We start from the raw sequence: 24,965 nt of genomic DNA on the forward strand, positions 1-24,965 counted from the left end.
CAGACTCTGGGTCCCGGCTTGACTCAAACTTGGACCCTGATGCAATTGCAATGTAGACAGAAGGGGGTTTAGGCTTGAGCCCGCACTCAAGCATGGGCATATGTTGCAGTGCAGACATACCCAGAGTCACAATTTCTTCGCTGTTTCTGTTTCCTGTTGGGAATCAGATCTGCTACTGGATCTGACCAAAGCTCTGAGTTGCAAGGGTTTCACCCACTTCCCACCCCCCTCTTCTGGGGAACTACTCAGCACACAGTTCCCACTCCCGCTTGAAGCAGAGGTGCAAGGAGGCTGCTTAAGGCAATGTGTGTGTAGTCTTATTTCCCCTTATGCTTCTGTTGGCCACATCATTCCAGGCCACAATCTGGCACAAAGCTTTTTGTGTAGGAATTTACTGAAAAAAAAAAAAGCGCCTCTGAAAGTAAAAAAAAAAAAAATACACAAAATTTTCTACCACTGCCAGTGGCAGGGTCATGCCAGATGGCTTAGACAACTTCTGTGTGTTAGCCACAGAGAGAGAGAGAGAGAGAGAGAGACGTAGCAGCAGTTTTGTATGAATTTATATAAAAAACATTATGTGATGGGAACAGCAAGTTGTATACCAGCAAGTTGTATGCAGCAACCTCCTAGGAGTTTATGTGGAAGAATTCCCTTCCTGTTGCACTTTGGAGCATGTGCTGTAGAAGCCTGCAGACGTGAATTAGTGCAGAGCTCAGCCATGCTAATGATAAAGTACTTAAAGCCACAAAGTACTTATCTGGGTGATCACTGCAACCAGCTTTGCTTCTACAGCCAGAACATCTGAGGAGCTCAGTAGGGTTAGTGGCGATCCCTACCACCTAGAGCTGTGTGAAGCTGTTAAGCTCTTCAAGGTCCCCAAACCACCAGGCTTAAGCTTTGCAGGGAGTGATCGTACCTACTCCAGCTAAGCTCCTTAAGCTTACACGGTTGTAGAAGCCAAGTGATTGCAGCTCTCCTTACGTCTTTAAGCATTACATTATATGCATATAAAACTTGAAGTACTGAAGTGATAAATTGGCTGCACTCTAAGCCCATTTACTTCTACAAGCCTAATACTTTAAGCAGTTCAGTAACGTCAAAGGTTACTTTTAGGTCCAGATGCCTGGTGAAGCTTCTATAAAGAGCAGAGTTCCGATGGTCTGTGGTTTTCCTTGGCTTTCACTGCCCATTGCTACTGACTAACATACAGATCATTACTCAGCAGCATCCCTAATAGGTAAACCAGTCAATAGGGGTGAGAACTGTTAAACTTTTTTTAGTTTGTTTCAGATCCATTTTTCTTCAGAGCTGTGCTATGCAAACATGAATTTGAAAAATGTTAAATAGTAGCCATCCTTAGGGAGGAGGGGTTGAAACACCCTATTCACTTTATGAAAATGGGTTAAATTCTTGTAATTTGAAACATATTTGTGCTAAATAGCTGAAATCAGAGCAATAAATTCTTGACCACCCCTACATTAACATGTTCAAAAGGAAATGTTATTTGTGTGAAAACATAGAAGGCTGAAAATTAGATTGAGAAAAGGAGTTTGGAACAGTGCACAAATAAAATGGGCTTTCTGGCACTGTGGAAGTGCACTCAAAGATGTGAAAAATCAAGCTGTGTTGCTTCTCTGGCTCACACATCCTCATCAACAACAAATATTCTGCAACTGGAACCTGGTTAACAATTCTATTGGTAAAGAAAAGAATCCAGTTCACTCTGTCATAGCTTTATTGACAATGCAGAGCCAACAGGAGCATGAATAAAAACCTATTTTTAACAGAGAAGAAAGCAACTCGAATTCTGAATCAACACACGGTACAGATTTGTTGAGAAAGGAGATGCTATTTTCTGACCATAAATCCTTACTCATAAATCATTCATACCTTCCTTCTCCAGATCAGAAGTCATCAGGTGTCCAAGAAGAAACAGGAGAAAAACAGGAAAGGTGATATATAGTTTTGTTTAGACAAGCAATGAGCATGTCAGGAACATCTTTCAACGTGGTCTTTGATGGTGAATTATGAAATGTGAAACTTGTACAATTCTTAGATATAAAAGCTACAAATATGTGGGATGTTGGCTTTAAATATTGAGATTAATCTCTCCAAAAGTTTCCAAATTCAGAACTGATATGGATTGATCATGAGATTTTTGGGTGGAAACTGAATGAAAAATCAACAAATTCCCCCCTGCAACCAACCTACAGCCACAGAAGTACGTATATATGTGTGTGGAGGGGATGGAGGTAGAAAATATCCTGTTTGGAATGGCATGGGAAAGACAGCCTGGGAACTCTTAAATTTGCTCTCCCCTGTTTTCTGTGGGTGTTTGGCACCTTTGTGGGCTTGGTGGGTCAGCCAGAGTAGGGGAGGCTGCCGGGATGGGGCTGAACACCAGTGTTGCCGCTCATTAGCCCAGTTGAAGGATGCAGTGGAAACCTATTGGCTCTTGTACACCTCAGAGTAGCTTTTATAAGTCTTTCCCCTCCCTGAGGCACCATTTGATGCCCTTGGGATAGGAGTTGGATTGGATCTGTATGCAAGATATGGATGAGACACTTGCTGCCTTTTGGGACTGGGAAGAAAGTTTTCCCTCACTGGTAGATTGTCCTGGGAGCTATAGTGTTTGGGGTTTTTTTTAATTGCTTGTCAGCAGTCGTAGAGACCTTGTAAGTAGGTTAGGCTGTTGAGGTCAAAACTGGGCAGGTGTTCATTTAATACCAGTTCTCTGGTAAACTGGAATTGGAATCAGGAGCAGAGTAAGGCATCTCCAAAAGAAGGTGGGGAAGGGATTGAGGCCCTAGTGTTTGGTACAGCAAGGAACCACCAATTTTTCCACATTCCTACAGTTCTTGAACAAGGGAAGGACTTGAGGAGAGAGGGAGCAGTTGACAATGATAGTGTTAGGACCAAGTTAATTGATTTGGAGGATGATGGTGAGCAGCCTTCTCCAACTTGGTACAAATTATTAAAGGAACGCTGACCCTTGTTAGAAGAGTTATTGCTGACAGTTTCCCAGATGTGTTAAGTTCATAAAGTTGAGGCCAAATTAAAGCACATTCCTAGAGTCTTGTCTTGCTTTCTACACAAATAAAAAGGGTGATGACAGGGTGTGACCAATGAATCATGAGTTAAGCTGTAGTGTACTCAATGGGAAACACGAGTAAATGGAATCTACCCACTTCACAGTTGGGGAATATAGAGTTTAGGTTAGTTTACTCACTTCTTGTTTACCATAACGTCACTGAAGTTAGGTATAGTTATTCCATATGGCAGGTAGACATGGTCTCAACTCAGGCCCAAGATACAAATATCCCTGAATTTGGCAGATTTTCAGACTCTAGATCCAGATCTGAATTTTGCAGCCAGCACCTATTTGCATGAATGGAAAAAAACAAACCCACGGATTTGGTCCCCACTGTACTTGGGGGATTTCAAATACAGATTTGAATTTTGCAGCTGTAATAGTCATATTTCATCATTTTCTTATTCTGACTGCTTGAATGCTTGCCTGGTTCCTAAGGCAGTGTAATCTGGAGAAATAAGCATAGGGCTGGGGATTCAGAAGGTCCTGAATTCTATTTCTATCCCTACCATTGACTTGATTTGTGATTTTAGGCAAGTTGCTTCACCTTCTGTCTCAGTTTTAAAGGCTGTAAAATGGGTATGGTAACAACTGATATCTGTACTATCCTAGGAATATATAAAATGCTACCTACATGCCTATTATTAATATCTTTTGATCTCCTCAGCCGAAAAATAGGATTTATTCTCAGCTCAGAGTAATGGCAAGAATATCAAATTCTGCCTAAAGAAAGAAACAGAATGAAGGAATCAACATAAAACTCTACTTCCAAATCTTGTCTAATGTGCCACCTACAGCTTTGTTAAAGAAGATTGTATCCAAGTGAATTGTGCAAAGCAAACAAACTGTCTTCCAGCTAAGAAATCCACTTGACCCATGGATCATGCTGGTTTGTCACCAGCTGGTGACTAGCCAAAGCCTTGTCTGACATCTACATAGCATGAGCTTTTAGTCAGTAGATGATACATCCAGATCAATTCAATAATGAAAAAAACCCTGTAATCCCCCTCTGGATAACTAGATGGATAAAATTCTATTATAAGGATAGCTTGGAAACAATCCTGCCTTTCCTACTTAGTTACAGAGTGGAGAATCTGATGGCAACTCAAAATCAGTTGGAGTAGTGAAACTAGGCCTCACTATAAATCGGGCCTCAAACAAAATTGGCCAAATCTAGACACCACTCACATGGGCCATCGATGCCACTAGAACTGTAGCGGTGTAAAACTAGTGTTACAGAATTAGTGTTAACAGAATTAAGTGCTATAGCTGTTCGAGATAAGACAAAGAGGAGCTATTGCACTTTACCACATTCAGAAGTCTTTTGAGCTTTGTGATTTCCATACTGGTCCACAGGCTCAAACTTTCCTGCCTTGGCATTCTGCCAATGCCTAATAAGACTCAGTTTTACTTCCCGGTTGAACTTGCTGTACTCCCTGCAGGCAAATAACTTCCTGGGGTGAAAAGGTACTTCCTTTCTTTGTGAGTTTAAGATAACATGAAAAGCACTATCTCCCAGAATTTCCTATCCATGTAAGCTTGTTGCTGTGTGACAGGTAGCCATTGTGCTAAAAGGGTAGAGTCAGATAGCTTCAGTTTTTGAGATACCACATACTAGCTTTGCCTCTCATGCACTGTAATAGTATGGAGATGGAAGCTTAGAAATAGAGACACCTTCTTTTATTGTCATTAATGCTACAGCTTTGTTACAGAGCTGTTGTTAACAAGTCCTGTTTTGCTCAAGTTGCTGAGTTAATTAAGGCACTCATTTGGGTGTTGGGTGTTTGACCTTCTGTTAAGCAAACATTATGAGTGCTGTGCCGCCAGTTATTCACTCTTGAAAATTGCAGCTCACAATGCGTGGGTGGCTTCCAAGACCCTAAATTCATAAATCAGGGCATTTTTCAATACGTTCTATGTGTTGCACACTACTTTCCAGTGCACTCCAGCAGCTACACTCTCTCTAAAGTTACTGGTTAGTCTCTAGTCACTGGGAAGCCCTCATATTTGCTTCAATAGAACAAATAAATTACAAAGTTATTTTGTGTGGTTTTCTTCCCTCTTCGCCCAGTACAAATTTCTCTTTGGATAGAAAAACTTCTTTTTAATTCATCCCAATAAAAATGAACGAATACACTTATAGGGAAAAATATTTTACAAAACAAACCCTTTTTGTGAAACTCAAAATGTTTGAAATAATGTTTGGGACCTCGTACTACACTGAGATCCACCCCACTCTATTAGATTTATATTTATGGGTTTTCCATCTCTTCCCCACCTAGATGCTTAATTTCCAGCTATCAAACACCTGTCTGCCATAATATTAATAAAATCCCACATATATATAGATTGTCTGTGTGTGTGTGTTGTTTCTGATTCTGCTGAAGAATGGGCAACATGCCTGCTAATATCCTTAAAATGGACTGAAGGAGATTCAATTTCACAACTTAAATAATGAACACAATGTTTGTGTTTCTCACTGTTCTTTCATCTTCTCTATTTTCTATGATGTTTGGATTCTTTCCCCTCATTCTTTTTTACTTGTATATTTTAGTAAAATTCACAGTTTCATACAGTTATTCCACTGATAGTATGTTTTGCATGAAAGAATACAAAAAATGTAAAATATGAATGTTTATGTAATCCAGCAACTGCACTGATTTAATATCTTGATATATACCATCTATAAAAATAAATAAAGAGTGATGAACATTTACTCCTAAATGGTTTTAAAGAAAGGGTAATACTACTCAACACATGATCTTGGGATAAGATTATCATCTGCTCAGTGCAACTCTGCAGGGGAGTAAGAGGTGTGCTGTTGGCAGGCAGAGTTCATAGAATCATAGAATATCAGGGTATCATAGAATATCAGGGTTGGAAGGGACCTCAGGAGGTCATCTAGTCCAACCCCCTGCTCAAAGCAGGACCAATCCCCAATTTTTGCCTCAGATCCCAAACGGCCCCCTCAAGGATTGAACTCACAACCCTGGGTTTAGCAGGCCAATGCTCAAACCACTGAGCTATCCCTCCCCCCCAATTGTTGTAGGAAAGAGATCTTTACTGAGAATGCACAGAGGCCTGTGTTCTTCTGGTAGTAGCCTGGTTACCAGCTTACTCTTGACATGCAGGTGTCCCACAAAAGTAGGGCCCTCCGGAAGTCTGAACCTCTTTGATCTTCAGGTCCACTCATCATACTCCAAGCCCCTGACTTCCCTACATAGGCTACCCACACTGCAGGGAGAAATCAGCCTCTGTAGCATTACTTCCCCTCCTGGACAAGTGGATGGGGAGCAGGTAGAGATCTGGCTCCACCTATGCCATGTACTTGCCAATACAGATGAGCCAGGCAGAGGTGAAGTGATCTGCCCAGGTAGATGGCTAGAACAGATTATTTACTTCCTGTGAAAACAGAGGCCGAATTGTGACTCTTAGAGGGAAAAAATACCCACCTCAAGCAGAGTTCTGACCCGTAAAGGGAGAAGTGCCAGAGACTCTATGAAGTCCACTTCTATGGCACTACTGCCCCTTCCCCGGGATGTTAAAGTAGTCACTAATGAGTAAAGAAAAACTCTGTTCCTCAGAACTCCCCATAATAATAAATGCAACAACAACAAAAATTCTTCGATTACAATTCTCACTCACTCTGTGGCTTACGGGATGTACCTCTGAGCATTACCACAGAATCACACAAAGTCTTTGAACAAGAGGACTTGAAGAAATGTAATCATGCACTAAATTCTTTGTGAAATGGAAAAATACAAGAAAATCCAGCTTCATCCAATCCTATGCTGTTTTCAGATTAATAGCTGCTACTTATTTCTGCTTTTTGGGGCTGGCAGCCTTTGTAGCATTTTCTGAGAAACAAAGAAACAAACAAACATACCAAATGAAACCAACCTCCTTCCCCCCATCTTTTCTACAGAAGTAGTAGGGTTGTGTATCACTCAATTCATTTCACTCCAGAGTCCTGTTTATTATGCTTCTAAATAACAAGAAGCACACATTTGAACAAATGCTGATGGTCTGTTTTGAAATGTTAATTCCCACGTCATTCCGATGCACTTCAGTACTTTTTAACAAACTTGCTGGGATCCAGAAATTACAGTTTATGGTATTGCTGGTGATTCAGGATTTGTCTTTTCATAATTTTTATGCAGGAAGTGATATGGAGTGAGATCCTCAGCATTTTAAGGCAAACAAATCTAACATTTTGGGTGATTTTTTAAAAAGGTCTACAGCTACTACGCAAAAATGTGTGCACAATCGTGTATGTATTTACTACAGATGGAGGGCAAATTTAGATCTATAAATTCTGCATGTACAAACATAATTGCACATGCTAAATGAGGCATATTTTTGGGACTTGAAATAGGTCTCTGTGTACTGGAAATTTAGCTACCATTGTTAAAAAATGTAGGCTTCTCACTTGACACAGTTCTCTTCATAAAAGTCAATTATCCATGAGTTACAGATCCAGAGATGGAGATTCATTTTCTTTCATTTATCTTTCTGATCAAGTACTTGCTGTCCATCATCAATGCTGAGATAGCCTCTGCATGGTTTGTGCAACAGAAATGCCTTAATGCTCTCTTCACCTGTTGTCTTAATCATTTCAAAAGATTCATTTAGTCACATGTGAAGTCACTACAAGCTTTCAGAAATGGATTTTTTCAGGTCAAGATTTCATGTCTGCATACCCAAGTAACTAATGCTACTCACAGAGATAAAAGATCCATTAATTTTTCCTTTCTAGTAACTTACGTTTAAAAAACTGTCCCTATATAGACAAGGTTTAGGCCCTGCTACTGAAAGCTGCTCTGCGCAGGCATACAGATCCACACTTTTGATAGGAGGGCCTTGTAACTGAGGGGAGGAAGTAGGCTCAAGGACACAGTATGGTGCTGCCCAACTGCTATCGCCGAGGCTGGAATTGCTGGAGTAGTGTGGGCTGAGACTGCCCTCTTCCCTCAAGGAAGTAATAGCTAATTTTAGGGCAAAGCAGGCTGGGAAATGTTACCAGCCATGATAGCTATTTTTGTGGGCCCATCTGGAAGGAAAGAAGATGAAGACTGTTAAAAGATAGGCTCCTCACAGTCTGTGAAAAGGGAACTAAAATGGAGAAATGGCAGGCAGAACTTCTTGGGAGCAGAGAGGGACCAGGAGTCTTGAAAGCCTGGCACTACCGGCTTCTCTCAGTGCCCTTCTATTTTATATCTCCACTTTAGACATTTGTTTTAATGCTTTCCCCCCCAATTTATAGCATCTCATTTTGTGTAAAAGGACCACATTCTTTTAGTAGAAATCATAAGTCTGCCTTTTAGTTTGTCTCCAAGTCCCTATCTCTCTGTTCAATTTTTGGAGACATCTTGGCATTCTAGTTGTGTGGGCGCTACAATCCACCTATCCACTATTTTTATTTAAAAGAAGCAAGTGAAATAAATCTATAACAACAAAGATGGGGGTTGGGTTTTTTATTGTTTTTAAAATTTACCAGAATAGTATGAAGATAACTTCCCTGCACTTGCTTTGAATCTCATGCTTGCCTGTTCCCATCTTTTCTTAACTAAGTTCAGTACAATTCCCTCTAGACCAGCGTTTCCCAAACTGTGTTCCGTGGAGCACTGGTGTTCCGCACGATGTGAATAGATGTTCCGTGAAAGAATCTAGAATTTAATTTTGACTCTCGCACTTGGTTTTTGTACTTCTTTATACGTGCTTTCCAGTTAGAAATTGTTAGTTCAAGTTATTTTACATTTGTATTTTTGCTTTGTTTTATAAAATAAAATATATGTGAGCATAAATAATGCAATTTTTTATTTGAAAACCAAAAGACTACAAAATAATATTATAAGTGTTCCGTAATAGGCTAAAAAGTGTTCCGAGGCCAAAAAGGTTTGGGAAACGCTGCTCTAGACCCATGCGCTTCCCAAATAGTTTTAGTATCCAGCTTGCTCACTAGGTGCTTTATCCCCTAGATTCTAATAGCTCTTTTTGTAATAAATTGGAAATTGTAATAAATTTATTTTACTTTAAAATTTGGGCAAAGTGCCTCCCTTGCAAGGAGACAGTAAATCCCTGTGCTAATAGTCTGAACAATCATTTGTCATCTGTGAAATTATGCTGAGAAACAGCTGACAGAATGGATCACTTTCGGCTAATAACGGCAACGTTCCGCTTTAAGCAGAAAAACTATCCACAACCAAGCTCCGCTAATGGGTATATGTCAAAAAGTATGTAACAGAAGCAAAATTTCAGGTACTTTAGATAACCCTTTTTCCTTCCCCAGACATCTGCTTAAGGTGATGAATGAGAAGCTGCCATTCTTCTATATAATTAGTCTGAAAAAATATTTGCTGGCAGCTGACTACACTTCTTAGTATTGATTACCTGGAAAGGCCAGAAAGAGTTCATAAAAATGCTTTTGTAGTTTATTATGCCTTCTAAATAAAAAATGGTAAGGAAAGAACCTGAAAGAAACCATGGGAGCAGACTCAGTCAATTAAAAAAGATGAGAACGAAGAGAAGTGTGTGAAGGGGAAACATTTATAATGGCTGCCCAGAACAATGAGCAACCTTGCTCAGCCTAGCTAGTTATGTGTCAAGGATACATCAAGTACAAGAGACAAGGGATCCCAAGTGAGGTCACTACTAGTAATCAACAGAAGGTCTTATCATCACAAGGCCATTGGGAAGTATGTCTTCTGGATTGCTTGGGTGGACCCTTGACATGTATGGAAAAAGTAAAAAAATAAATAAAGCAAAATGTGAAAGTAATGGATACAATAGAACTATGGACAGAAAAAACAGAGGGTCTGTTTCTCCACTGTCTTGTGCAAAAATTTATAACTGTGCAAAGTGGGTATAAAATGCCACCATCATAATAACTGAAAGGAGAATTCAGGTCACTTGGTACCAATTTACACTAAGTAATATGTACTATAAAGGCAATTCTCGAACGATCTGTCATAAGCAATAAGCAATCCATGACATCTCCTCTTGGTCCAAATTTTCTTTCAGAGTGCTGTCTTTTATCACTTAGACGTACTTTAGAAACCTATTGTTCTAGGGTAAGAAACAAAGGGTTGAGGAATAAATCACTAACACTTCAAGAAGTAGATCCCTAGCCTTTCATTTGCACACATTCCTCAGCTACAAGCCCGTGGTCTGTTTTTCACATTATATATGCTTTTCTCATGCAGCTGTAGATATTTTTCTAAACAGAGAAGGCAAGTGTATGGAAGGCAACTTACAATTCATCTTGAAGAGCTTCTATGATATCTAAAGATGCCACACCTCCTCATGCTGTTAGCAGCTGGCGTGGTCTTCTGTAATTTGTGCCAGGGGACAGGCTTCAAGCAAAGTAGTCTCAAGATTGGACTTCAGGAAGGGAATCTTTGAGCTTCATCACCAGCAACATCCATCAAATGCTCCTTGACTGCAGCTGTAGATCTGGCCCAGGTTTTTGGTTTTTTTTGCAGGGATACCAGAAAGACTGAAATCCTCTTTAACAGTGATTCTCTTCCGAGGGAAATCTTCATTAAGTTAACATTCCATTCCCAGTATCTAAAGAAATTATCCTGCTCCAGTTACCACATATAATTCTCCCATCTCTTTTGAGCTGGTAGAAAATGGGGATGGGGGGAATCAGTGAAAACCCCCACTTACACACAATTAAAAAAGTTGTAATTAGATATTTGAATGAAAGTTTTAATTGAAAAATCGACATTTGAGCCAGGTCTATTTCTTTTGAATAAAATCCAACTTCATGGTGGATACAGTGCGGTTTGTCTGGTATTTGCTCTTGGATGGCTCTGCTGTTTCTGGACCAAAAATGCCTAGAGGGTGGTTGCATAATCCACTCGTGGGTGCTGAGGAGTCTCTCTTCAGAGAACCACAAAGTTATATTTTATCACTCTTCCCAACAGTATGTATGGCATTTGAGACTGCAGGGGAGTAGTGAGATGTTTTGGACTGTGGGGAGGCACTGTAGGATGACACACAGTGCCCTGTCTGAACTTTAATCAGACCCAAATAGTGTATTGTGTTTGATTTCACACAGTTTGGCTGAGATTATAATGTCATAGACAAAATGGAGGTGATACTAGTGAGGGGGCAGGGTAAGAGTCAGAAGCCATGGTTTCTCCCGAAATAGTGGGGGAGTTTTCCAATTTTTGTTCAAAAGGTCAGCAGTCTGCAGCTGATCTTGGATTCTGTAATGTTTCTGGCATCTCAGGTGGCATCAATGTCCAAGAATACTCTCTTGTATTTGTGTTGGTCTAGGGACTTGGAAATGTTTCCCTTAGATTTTTTATGTCTGCACAATTATCCAGGCTTCTCCAGCATGTTGGATTATAGCCATGCGCTCTATATTGGCCTATCCTTGAGGCCATGCAGATGCTTCAGAGAGTGAAAAGCATAGTTGCTTATCTACTTAGCCATAAACATATTACTCCAGTTCTTTCCCAGCTGCTTTGGGTTCCTATTCCTATCTAGGTAAAATTCAAGATGTTGATTTGGGCCTGTAAAACCCAGCATTCATAACTTTGGTCTTAGCTACTTGGTAGACTACCTCAGGTCAGAATTAAATGTAGTTGAGCTAATTAAAAACATAGGAGTGTTGGAGGCAGATCCTTCTAACAGGTGAGCTCTTTACCCTGGCTTGACAGAACTAGATTTGTCAAAGGGCATGTGACAGGCTTACTTTTTTTCATAGGCTTTTCCATGATGAAGGCCTGCCTGATCTAGGGGTTGTACTAGGGGAATATTGGTTTTCTTTGACATTTTGGCTTGAAGTATCTGTTTATAGGAAGTGATGTACATGTGCATGGGGGCATCAGTAGTGGGCACATTTAATCAAACAATAAATAAATTAAAAAATCCTGAGGCACCAAATTCTCCCAGTAAATTTTACAAATTAAAAATTAAATCCTTAGGCACAGACAGTTTTCAAGTTATTTTAATAAATTAAAAAAATAATTAATATTATGCGCCTGGACAGTAAATTAATGAAAAAAAAATGGTTAAGAAGAGGGATTTGCATTTGTACGTTGAAATTAACCAGAGGTAAAAGAAAGTCTGTTCTGATAAAAGGTACGACCCCTGATTGCATGCAATTTACTCCCCTCATTACATGAAACGTTTCAAAAGGAGCCCCTCATTGTTCACAGACTTTTCATCTCGATTCCTTCTCAGTGCTGCTGATTTCAAAACTGATGAAGTTCTGATAAGTCTCAATAAGTTCTAGTATTTTAACACAAATGGGAAAGCTGAGCAGTCCTAGCTACATTGTCTCCTTAGTAAAGGAAATAACGTTTTTCTTTGAGAGACTCCACCCCCCTATGATGATGGCTTTTCAAAGGAGATTCTTAACCCTATGCCAACAAAAGGAAGCATTCCTGAAGCAATCCTATATTTTGACTGAATTTTCTTCTGTCCCTGCCATTTGGAGGATTTGACTATTACACCTATTTGTTCCTAGTGTCTGCATATGAACTCGTCCTTAATAGGTATTACTTGTTGTTGAGTATGTAACTTATGGTGTTGGGGCAGAAAGTAGCTGTTGCCATTAGTGGTGGTCACAGGCAATGATACACCTCCATCATATCCCATCTTGGCTTACTTGGAACATGAGTTGGCAGGTATGCTTGACAGGCTTTGTGTCTCTGTCTCATATAGTAGGAGCAGAATTTTGCTTTCTCCAAAGGGTAGGTACTAGTCACAGCCTTCAAATGGATAGATGGAGGCTGGTTGGTATATATGGTAAAGTGACAGCTCAGTACTAGGACTGAACTCCTGGTTTCTGATCCTGCATGATGATGTGCCAGGATCAAGATGGTAACACATTTAAGTGTCTTAATTTTTTGAACAATAACATGTCTCACTCCATACTACTGTAGGACTCAGTATAAATTATGTACAGCTCTCATTTTGGACTGAACACAAATGCTACTTTGTTTGGCAGATCTTGGAGCTTTGTGAATTTTGGAACAACAAACACTCTGTGCAGAAGAAGCAACTGGAGGCAGAACAAGACGATAAATCCCTTTATTTAATTTATTTAGACTTAAGGTGATAAAAAGATGCCTATCCAAGCCTCTAGGCTCCCTAACACATTAATTAATTATCCAATACAATATAATCTCCCCAGCATTAAAACAATGGTTCCAACAGGAACCTTGCCAGCCAGACACCTTCAGAAATTTATTTCCACCCTGTTCACTCTTTATTTGTACCTAATTTAGATATGGATATATTGAACTATATGAACGACGAACTGTTGTTGTAACTAATGCCATGTGGATGAAGATGACTTTTCATTATTTGTGTTATTGAAGCACCTAGGGGCCCTAGTCATGGACCCCACTGTGCTAGGTACAAACACAGAACAAAAGGACAGTCCCCCAAGAGCTTACAATCTAAGTATAAGACAAGAGATAATAGATGGACACGGGCAGATGGGTGGAATAAGGAAACACTGAGAAAATACAGGGTGTGGTCTTAGCACACCAGCAAACTAACTGTACGGTAGGTGTTGTTGAAGGTGGAAGATGCAGTATTATTTCTAGGATAGAAGCCACTAATGTGTCTTTGCCGTGAAAGAAGGCTAAACTGAACTCTAAAATCATTCTGACTAAGAAGGTCTAAGTAGCTTGGAATTTAATATGCTGAAAGAATAAGGATGTCAATGTTGGCAAGCAACATTTGGTCACATTAACATATTGAACTAGGGAATTTATATTCATTTACCATCTTCTGCTTCTCTGAATTTGACTGAATTTCTTAGTTTGGCAATTTACCTAGTTCAGCTCCTCCCTCCACTACCTCATACGCTCACTCCAGAGTTGAAAAACTTTCTGGAGTAGTAGGGTGATTGCTGTGGACCACAAACAAACATGTCAGGTTTTTAATACTTCAAAGTGGATAACACTGGGGTGATAACAAAAGATTTGAGAGAAATGATGGTTTTTAAAGAAGACGTGGATAGAAAAACAAACATCACTAAAGCATCTGTAAAAGGAAAACCATTAGAACAACAGGAAAGGTAATATTTACAATAACGTCCAACAAGATAATTAAACAAAGTACATTAGACGTCCATTTTTGTACTGAACAGCAGAATATAAAACTTAATGTGGGTATAACAAAGAATCACTCACTTTACATGCAAACATTCCATATCAATCCAAAAGCCCAGAAAATATAAAGTGAGCACCAAAAAAGAGTGAAGGTAAAAAAAATGAAAGCTGTTTGTGCTTGAGGATTTCCTTTCTGCACACTAAACCATTACATCAGAAACACATGCATACTACCTGGGTAAGCTGAAGTATTCTACTTCACTGATCGGCTTTAGAAGAATTCTTTGTTTATATTTAGTGATTACCAGAATATGTATTTATGAGTATATAATAGTAGCATAACCACTGCTGTTCATACTTTATACTCTGAAGACCTTAAAATATAGCAAGAAAATGTTCTACTCTAAATTCTATTAAATTTTCATGCATTTTTATTGATGTCCCCTATTAGCACACATAATTTTAGTGGCATTTGTTTCAGTTTCTTCAGGAAGCAACTACACAATGTGCACAAATAATGCTGCATAGAGTGGTTCATCCCAAAACTCAAGCTGAACCCCAAACAAAAGTTTTTAAAAATCTGGTAAAATATGTTCATCATAATTCATGTTGAACATCTCTGCAATTCTGAGCTAAGTCTAATAGAACCCTAGTCAGCCCTTGTGATTAGCTTAGGAGCTGGCTGAAAGTGAAGTGAAATGTTTCCCTAGTCTTTCTGACCATGTAAAGCCCCAGTGAATTTGCAGGTAGGTTTCAGTAGACCTGGGCCCAGAGGAGCACATCAACTACCTAAGATAAAAAACATTTATTGGAGGGATTTACTGGGAGAGGGATAGCTCAGTGGTTTGAGCATTGGCCTGCTAAACCCAGGGTTGTGAGTTCAATCCTTGAGGGGGCCATTTAGGGATCAGGGCAAAAATTGGGGATTGGTCCTGCTTTGAGCAGGGGTTTGGACTAGATGACCTCCTGAGGTCCCTTCCAACCCTGATATTCTATGAGGCACAGGGTGGGTTTTGGATTGTCAAATGAGGTGCAAGAGAAGGTGGAGGGGGGCATCTTGGAAGTTTATGCTTCTATCTGTAGGCCACCCATTACTGTAGTATCTCAAAACCTTTAATTTCTAATGTTTAATGTTTAATGGATAATTAATATTTAATGTATTTATCCTCACAACATGCCTGTGAGGTAGGAAAGTGCTATTATCCCCATTTTACAGATGGAGAACTAAAGCAAACAAAGTCTAAGTGACTTGCCAAAGGTCACACAGGAAATTTGTCTTGGAGCAGGAACTCAGGTCTAACCTCTAACCACTGGGCCATTGTGACCAAGGACAGCTTGATACAAACTGGCAGAGGACAGAGGGTATCTAAGTATTCCAGGGATCCCCTGGGTCTGGTGTTTACATTCTAACTCACCAAGGGTGCCATGTAAAGTCTCCACTGAAAGCCTGTGTCACACTGATCATCCTCATTTTTGTGAAAAAAAATATATATATATATATATATATGAAATTATGTTCTTAAAGCCTTGACATCCCTTAAGATAGGTTCCACCAGATGGGAGGTAGGAGACATTTATATCCCTCACTCACCATTGTGTGTCTTACAGTGGAAGTCTATTTGCATCCTGAGTCAAATGTTAATGAAGAGATTGCAAGGACTTCATGAGAAGAAATTAACAGAAAGAACTGAAAGGCTGGAAGGGGAAGAACTGGTGAAGAACATAGGACTGGTCTAATATACCTACGGATGCAGAAAGATGCCTTGGTATCCTTCATCTGGGGAGACAAGCTGCCAGCTGGCTTGGTCTAATTCTTCATCCTGGTTGAAAAATGCTCTGAGAAGGACTTTGGATAAGCAGGACTTTATTAGAGAAGAGGGCATTTTGTTAGTTAAGTTCAGGCTCTAGAATGCATGTTATGATTTATATGTAACCTTTGTTTCCATTAATCCTATTTGCTTCTTCACAAATCTCTATTCTTTGTTAAACAAACTTATTCTTGCCTTCTCTATAAACAAATCTAAGTGCGGTGTGGTAAGTGGAGCTGGGGCCTAAGATGTAACTAGTCAGCCATGGTGTGTGGTTCCTTTGGAAATAACAGGTCTGGTAATTCTGTGAGTGTCCCGTGGATAAGGGGCTGCACATCACAAGGGGACACTTTCAGGACTCGGGAGTTGTAATGTGTCCTATCACTAACTTGCACAAGGAACAGCGGCACCCGTGTAGGCTGAGAGGACAGTGCTTGTGCTGCCTGTGGCCAGGGATGTCAAGGAGCTGATCCCTGGCAGTACACACAAGGCTTCTTCACGCTACAGGCAGGTGGTAGCGAGGTGCCTCACAACCCTGGGCACCCCGGGGAAGCATCACAGCCATCCTTCCTCTCTTCTTGCTCACTAAAACTCTACCTTTCTTGCTTGCTTGATAAAACTGAAATTTCAGTTTGTACTTCAGAAATTTAGGATGGTAGATACCAGACATCCTCCATCTATTTTGTTCTTCCTGGGAATAAGACTTGGCCAAATGCAATAACACTGACTCTGTTTGCTACACAAAACAGTTATGGAGATTTTCACACACAGAGAGACTTGAAAGGAAAATTATTTCTTCTGATAAAGGGGAGAAAATTGAGAAACATTTCTTTTTCATAATGACTGGGCATATATTTCACTTAAAGGATAACTGCATCCCTGTCCTTCACTCATTCTCTAGAGGAATGAAGGTCAAGGTCAACATGAGAGATTTGTGTATATATATATTTTTTAAAGAAAGGTTTTGGATGATGAGGAAGACCCCTCCTCTGACTATAGCAAGCACCAGCCCTATCATGCTGTCTGAGAAGAAGCATCCCGGAATCAAGTTCTTTAGCAATTAGGTGGTGCAGTGGAACAGAAAAAGGGACAATCTACTTCCAGTGAAGGGATGTGGGTAGAATTAAACTCCTCTCACCGTCAGGGTTCTGTAATTCCATAAATCCTGACTGCAAAGTGTATACAGCCCCCTTATTCCAGTTCTGCTGCAGTCCAAATACCAAAAGAATTGCCATGTCAGTGAAGCCTTGGCATAAACAGAAGGAGCTAAAACTCCTTTACCCATGGATAAGTCAGTATTTGCCCTTGGCAGAGCAGTCATGTAGATAATTTAAATCAGATCGACTATTGCCTACCATGCTGACTCATTTTACACCCACTTTGTACAAGTGTACTTCATTACAAGGTGCAAAGCCCACATGCTAACATTTGCAAAAGCACCTAAGTCCCATTTTCATAAGTGATTTAGACATAGAAGCCCATGTCCCATTGACTCACAATAAGATTTAGGCTCCTGAGTCCCCGAGGTGCTTTTTAAGCAATAATTTGCTCACTACCATTGGTAAACTGTGAATGTTTTATGGATATTTCGTTTGTATGCTTCATATACCTCATATATAATGTCTTGTTTCTCCTATTGGTTTTATGAGTTTGGTCCTACTGAATCATCCAGGGACACTGGGACTGAGTTATTACGAATGCAGTAATAACTTGTATAATTACCTCTGAAAGAAGATAGCAAAATAGTATATCAGAACACCATTAGTTTATCTATGTGTGTCTGTTTTGTATTCCTGTGGAACAGTGTATTTATTGCAAAAGATTAAAAAAAAATTAAGAAAATAAAAAAAAGCTAACCTCACAATTTTTAGCTTTGATGTATGGAAAGTCAAATAAGCAGATTAACCTTGGCAAAAGAAGAAAAGATTTATTTACTGGTCAGTTTTGTGTGTGTTCCAGAATGTTATACAACTGAAGATTGCCTTGATCAGCATATTCAGCCAGCAATAAGCAGAAAAAATGTGTTTTGGATTTAAATATTGATTCTGCATATACACCCTTGTTTCAATTCAACTAACATGCTTAAAGATAAGCATGTGGGCAATTGCTAGTAGGATTGGGCCAGCGCCTCAATCCATTTCAGAAGCTATTGCAGGCTCCACTTTATTCTATGGTAAATTGATGACTTCTGAAAAAGTTTGTTTCCATTTGGTACAAATCTCAAAGGTTAGTTCCCATTTTGATTCCTACCCAGATGGAAGGGGGTCAGGGCAAAGGGTCTATCTGTCAAACTATGGTGCAGATTGTGGCAGCTAATTACTGCCCTGTATGGAGGCAATGCTGAGCAGAAGAACAAGGAGGCATCTGCTGCAGGCAGATGGAGCATGCCTGCATTTGTACCCCTAATATAGTGAGTCTTCCCCTGCAGGACTAGCCAACTCGACTTCTGAAGTGGCTTGTACACACCAGGGGCAAAATCCTGGCCCCACTGAAGTCAATGGGAGTTTTGACATTGACTTCAGTAGGACCACTGTTTCATCCCAGGAGTTGCAGGAAGGGAACAATCCCCTGTACATCCTTTGTGACTTTTATGGCCCATTGCTTTGAACAATTTGCACCCCATAGTGATTTCCCTCAAAATGCTGGCCAAACTCCTTATAAGGACTGCAGTTCAGTATGAAGCAGCCTTTGGCAGCCTATTCCATATGTATATTACCCTAAGGGCCCCACCCCTACTTTCTGTTCAGATCTTCATAATTTCCCCCAAACTAGCACCACTTCAGTACATTTAAAATAAGTAAAATACTCTTCAATTTCAGTCTTTGGGTCAATATTCTTGGTTACTTTACTCCTTGAGTGCCACATGGGTAATACTGTGTGGTTATCAGGATTTATTATTATTTTAGTTGAACATTGCAGTATTGCCCAGAGCCCCTGATAAAAATCAGGTTTCAGTTGTGCATGGTGCTGTATAAACACAAGTGTAGACATGGGGTCAAATTTTTAAGTGCCTATGTGACTTAGGAGCCCCAGTTGCAGTGACTTTCAATGAGATTTAGGGCCCTAAGTCTCTTTTGAAAATGGTAATTAAGCACTTCTGAAAATGTTATCCATGATCTCTGTCATGAAGAGCTCACAGCTCTAAGAGAAGTGGCAGTGACTGGCTTTAAGAATGTTTATTATTCCTTGTACTGAGCTGAGTGGTTACCCTGGGACCCAGTTTTCCTCTCTCTGAAGTAAGTGGGTGTTCCATCATTTATACTTCAGTGGAAGTAGGATCTGGGCCATACATAGGCATAGTGAAAATTGAAGTAAAACTGGAAGTACTGAACACCCTTTTCTATGGATTCAGGGTTTGGCAGACACATAGTTAGATCCTGTATTGCAAAATGAATATGTCTTAATGACTGTGCATGAAGTACACATGGTGTCCCTGAACTTCTCAACTGCTACCAGGAGACAAGGGTTAACTACAAAAGCCTGAATAGTCAGATTCTGCTCCTCTGGACACATCTGGAGTAACACCACTGATATCAGTGAAGCGGTTCTAGATTTACACCAGGATGAGAGAGAGCAGCATTTGACCCAAAAGCTTGAAATCCATCCAGCACAGAGCATATTTATGGGCTACTGACTGTCTCACAGGGGTAGAAAAATGGTGCTTCTTAACTTCCATTCCAGATAACTAAATCCTAGAAACAAGGTCTAAATTACTCCATCAAAGGAAAGTGAACAAAGAAAAGTAGTAATTCAACAGACATGGGGAAGAAAGAAAAAAAAAGGGCCACGGATGTCTTTGGTTTTCAGGCTGTTGGCCTAAAATTAAATAACATTGTAAAGCTATAGAATAACTCTAAGCCTTTAGCATTTCCCCTTGCTGAAAACAAAGGGAAGCAAACTAAGCTCCAGTGAGTTTCTAGCCAACATTATTCTTATAGTAGTAAAAACAAACCTGCTTCAAACAGTAACAACAATTGCTACCAGTATTTGTATTCTAAACCTGCATACTAAAATGCAAAAATGGGCATCCATAAACAAGACATATTGACAGAGCATAATTTAAACTATGGGTCTTTGTGCATAGTCCCAACGATTTGAGAAATGCATCACTCGACTGAAACTTTCAGTGTTTCTGTCTCATAATTTATTCATGTCCCAAAGCCCTGACACTGCTAAGAATCAGAAACCTCGCTGTTCTTTATTGCTTTAATCAAGCAATAGTTGTGAGATGGCTAAAGGCAAGTAGGCAGCTGACTGGAAAATAAAGGTGTCTTGAGGGACTGGATAATCCCCACTGATTTTGCAGACCAAATACGTATGAAAATGGATTCACTGCATCAAGTTGTACAAACCTTAATATGCAAGAGAAGACAGATGAAGAGTGATAGGCTGAAAACAAATTACAATACCGTGTTTGCAAAATGTTCAAAGTAAAACAGAGAAAATGGTCATTTATTTTCCTTTTAAAGATCTTAGTATAGTAGCTGGAGCTTGGCTACAGGGTGATGTATTGGTGCTTTGCTCTGAAGAAAATGTGATACTTTATGTCCAGCGGACGATAGCTGTATAGAGGTTAGCCAGACACAGACACTAATGAAGTATGCTGGGGATGGCTAACCAAGCATCCCCAGTTGGCAGACAGCTAAACTCTATCAGCCAAAGCCAGTTAAAAAGATTTAGCAAGAAGAGGAGCCGTGGTAGACTTTTACTCAATACAAAGAGCCTGAGCTTGCTGCCGCTGCCCTACTAGTATAAAATATTTTTCTGATAGTCTAAATCAAGTGCAACTGTAAATTTAACATCAGTTTCCAGTCAATCTTGAAGCCATTTTTTAAAATACACACATTTTGCTGTGTGTTCCTTGGCTGTAGCTGAGGATCGGAGCCAAATGGCCAGTAGTGAATTTAGATTTAGTGGGGCCCTGTGCGCAGCTTCATTTTCAGGGCTCCCCCCTCAGGGCCCAGCCAAGAAAAAGAACATTCTCTCTTATGTCCCCCTCACCCCATTTTTCGTTCTTTTTTTCCTTCATCCTCCTCCTATATTATAAGTAATGGGAAGTAAATGAAAATAAAGTGAGATACCTTGATTGGGGCAGGGGGTTGGGGTGCAGGAAATGGGTGTGGGGGCAGACTCTGGGAAGAAATTTGGGTGCTGGATGCAGGCTCTGGGCTGGGGCAGCACTTACCTTGGGTGGTGCAACTCCCAAAGCAACCAGCACACACACCCCGCCGGCAGCGGCTCCTAGGTGGGGGTGGCAGGGGATTTCCGTGTGCCACTGCCCGCAGACACCACCCCCGCAGCTCCCATTGGCTGCAGTTCTCTGCCAATGGGAGCTGTGGAGTCGGAGCTTGGGGCGGGGTCAGCATGCAGAGACCCCCCCCCGCCCCAGGGGTGCAGGGACATGCCAGCCACTTCCGGGAGTGAAGCAGCATGAGGGAAGGAGGCAGAGTGGGCAGGGAACCACTTTAGCCTTTTTGCTGGCATGTCTCTGCATGCCCCTTGGTGGGGGGCAGTGGGTCTCTGTGTGCTGCCCAGGATGGGGGCAGTGCATGGAGCCGCCCCCCTCCCCCCGCCAAGGGTGTGCAGAGATGTGCCAGCAGCCAGCTGCTTCTGGGAGCGGTGTGGGGCTGCTGGCCATGCCATGTAGGCAGCCTGCCTGCCTAAGCCCTGCTGCGATGCTGGCTGGGACTCAGGGCAGGTTGTCAGATATTTGTCCTGCATTTTGGGGGCCCCACTGTCATTGTTTCATGGTAAATCTGCTCCTGCAAATGGCATTAAAATATCTCCAGACTATTCTCTATACCTTCCGGAATGCAGCATAATAACGTGCTTGCTTTTTTGACCACTCCTATGCCTGGTGCACATGTCTTCTTTGAGCAGACCACAGTGGTACTTCGTCGTTTATTCTGTTCATATTGTTCCTTATCATGCATTTATTTACACTGAATTTAATCTGCCAAAGGGTTGTTGACCTGCTTAGCTTAGTTATGTCTTTCTGTAGTTCCTCACAGTCTTCTCTCCGCTTGAATAACCTAAATAAGTCTGTGCCATCTGAAAGCTTTTACACTTCACTATTTAAGAAGTAGGGTGATATCAGCACTCTAAAAAGGTGTAAAACTCACCATCATCTTTGGTTTGTTTGTAACACTCTACGTGCTTTGATACAGATGGTCTTCAAACTGAGAGCCCTGCTGACCACATGGCTACTAGAAGTCGCACAAGATGGATGTGTCTCAGGCATGAATTTCAAAGGTGGGTAAATGTAATGAAAGCATGATAAAAAAAGATAGGATTAACAATGGAAACAAACTGGATTTATTATTACAAATGAATTAGAAAAACAAGTATATTTTAGGCATGATGTTGCTGATTCCAAGAATAAGCTTAGAACAATCAACTAAATTTTAAAAAGACTGCGCTTTGCTTTTCATGCTTTTGGCACCTTCAGATTTGCAAGCTCCAGTCTTATGTAAAGATCATTCAGTGATCTTCCCTTTAGCGTTCCTTCAGCCTTTTGGATCTTTTCCATGGCCTCCTTTGAGATTTTATATTTTCCCCTTTGGCACTGACTGAGTACACCAGTGCTCATGGGAGATTTCTGGATACCCTATCCTAATGGCATTTTCAGTCTTTCCATGGTGCTTTGTAGTCTGTAGTGTACAGTCTGTCCCTGCCACACACCTTTGAATCCTGTCTGCAAAAGTTCTGTGTTGCTTTGATAATACTCTTGTCAAGGTTCCTTCCCCACTCTGAACTCTAGGGTACAGATGTGGGGACCTGCATGAAAACCCCCTAAGTTTATTTTTACCAGCTTAGGTTAAAACTTTCCCAAGGTACAAACTATTTTCCTTTTTCCCTTGGACTTTATTGCTGACACCAGCAAGCATCTAACAGATAAATAACTGGGAAAGAGCCCGCTTGGAAACATCTTTCCCCGCAAAATCCTCCCCAAACCCTACACCCCCTTTCCTGGGGAAGGCTTGATAAAAATCCTCACCAATTTGCATAGGTGAACACAGACCCAAACCCTTGGATCTTAAGAACAATGAAAAAGCAATCAGGTTCTTAAAAGAAGAATTTTAATAGAAGAAAACGTAAAAGAATCACCTCTGTAAAATCAGGATGGTAAATACCTTACAGGGTAATCAAATTCAAAACATAGAGAATCCATCCCTCTAGGCAAAACCTTAAGTTACAAAAAGACACAAAAACAGGAATCTACATTCCATTCAGCACAGCTTATTTTCTCAGCCATTTAAACAAAACAGAATCTAATGCATATCTAGCTAGATTACTTACTAAGTTCTAAGACTCCATTCCTTTTCTGTTCCAGCAAAAGCATCACACAGACAGAGAGAACCTTTGTTTCTCCCCCCGCCTCCAGCTTTGAAAGTATCTTGTCTCCTCATTGGTCATTTTGGTCAGGTGCCAGCGAGGTTATCCTAGCTTCTTAACCCTTTACAGGTGAAAGGGTTTTTCCTCTGGCCAGGAGGGATTTTAAAGGTGTTTACCCTTCCCTTTATATTTATGACAACTCCATTATTTACTCTAACCTAATCCCAGCCACTGTGATTTTTCTCTCCATAGTCTTTTCATTTTTGTCATTCTCATTCCTCACTTCTATTTGAGTTAACACTCACTTGGTCACAAATACCTTCACCATGCAGACAAGCTTCCCTCCTTAGGAGACATAAGGGAGGAAGTTCTGAACATTCCAGAACTCCATGATAAAACCCTATGGAGAAAATATAAGAGACTTTCCTTACATTTCCTTTTCATCATAAAATGTAAAATAAGGTTCCTCAGTAGGCTTGTAAGAAGAGAAGATTTCACTAGAGTAGACATCAGTTCAAATCCGCTGAGGTCATACAGGAGAAAGGATTCTGTTGCTGTTATCTGAGTATCATAAGAGCATAAGAACGGCCATACTGGGTAAGACCAATGATCCATCTACCCCAGTATTTTGTCTTCAGACAGTGGCTGGTGCCAGCTACTTCAGAGGGAATAAACAGAACAGGGAAATTGTCACGTGATCCATCCCATCATCCTGTCCCAGCATCTGGCAGTCCAAGGCTGAGGGACACCCAGAGTATGGGCTTGCATCCCTGATCAACTTGGCTATAGCCATTGAGGGACCTATCCTCCATGAATTTATCTAATTCTTTTTTGAACCCAGTTATAGCTTTGGCCTTCACAACATACTCTGGAAAAGCACTCCACGGGTTCATGGTGCATTGAGTGAAGACTTTCTTTTGTTTGTTTTAAACCTACTGCCTATTAATTTAATTGGGTCACCCCTAGTTCTTGCATTACCTGAAGGGGTAAATAACACTTCCTCATTCATATTCTCCATATAATTCATGATTTTATACACCTCTGTCATATTCCCCCTTAATCATGTCTTTTCCACACTGAACAGTCCCAGTCTTTTTAATCTCTCATCATATTGAAGCTGTTCCTTAATCATTTTTGTTGTCCTTCTCTGTGCTTTTCCCATTTGTAAAATATCTTTTTTTGAGATGGGATGACCTGAACTGCACACAGTATTCAAGGTGTGGGCGTACCATGGATTTATATAATGGCATTGTCTATCCCTTTCCTACTGGTTCCTAATATTGTTAGCTTTTTTGACTGCTGCTTCACATTGAGCAGATATTTTCAGAGAACCATCCACAACGATACCAAGATCTTTCTTCAGTGTTAACAGCTAATTTAGACCCCATCATTTTGCATATATAGTTGGGATTATGTTTTCCAATCTGCTTTACTTTACATTTATCAACACCGAATTTCATCTCCCACTTTGTTGCCCAGTCACCCAGTTTTGTGAGATCCCTTTGTAAACCTTCATAGTCAGCTTTGGACGTAACTATCTTGAGTAATTTTGTATCATCTGAAAACTTTACCACCTCACCATTTACCCCTTTTTCCAGATCATTTAGGAATGTGTTGAATAGCACAATACCGTTTCCTGGGGGACCCTGCTAT

Source organism: Natator depressus, chromosome 1 (genome assembly GCF_965152275.1).
Source record: "Natator depressus isolate rNatDep1 chromosome 1, rNatDep2.hap1, whole genome shotgun sequence".
NCBI classification, from domain to species: Eukaryota; Metazoa; Chordata; order Testudines; family Cheloniidae; genus Natator; species Natator depressus.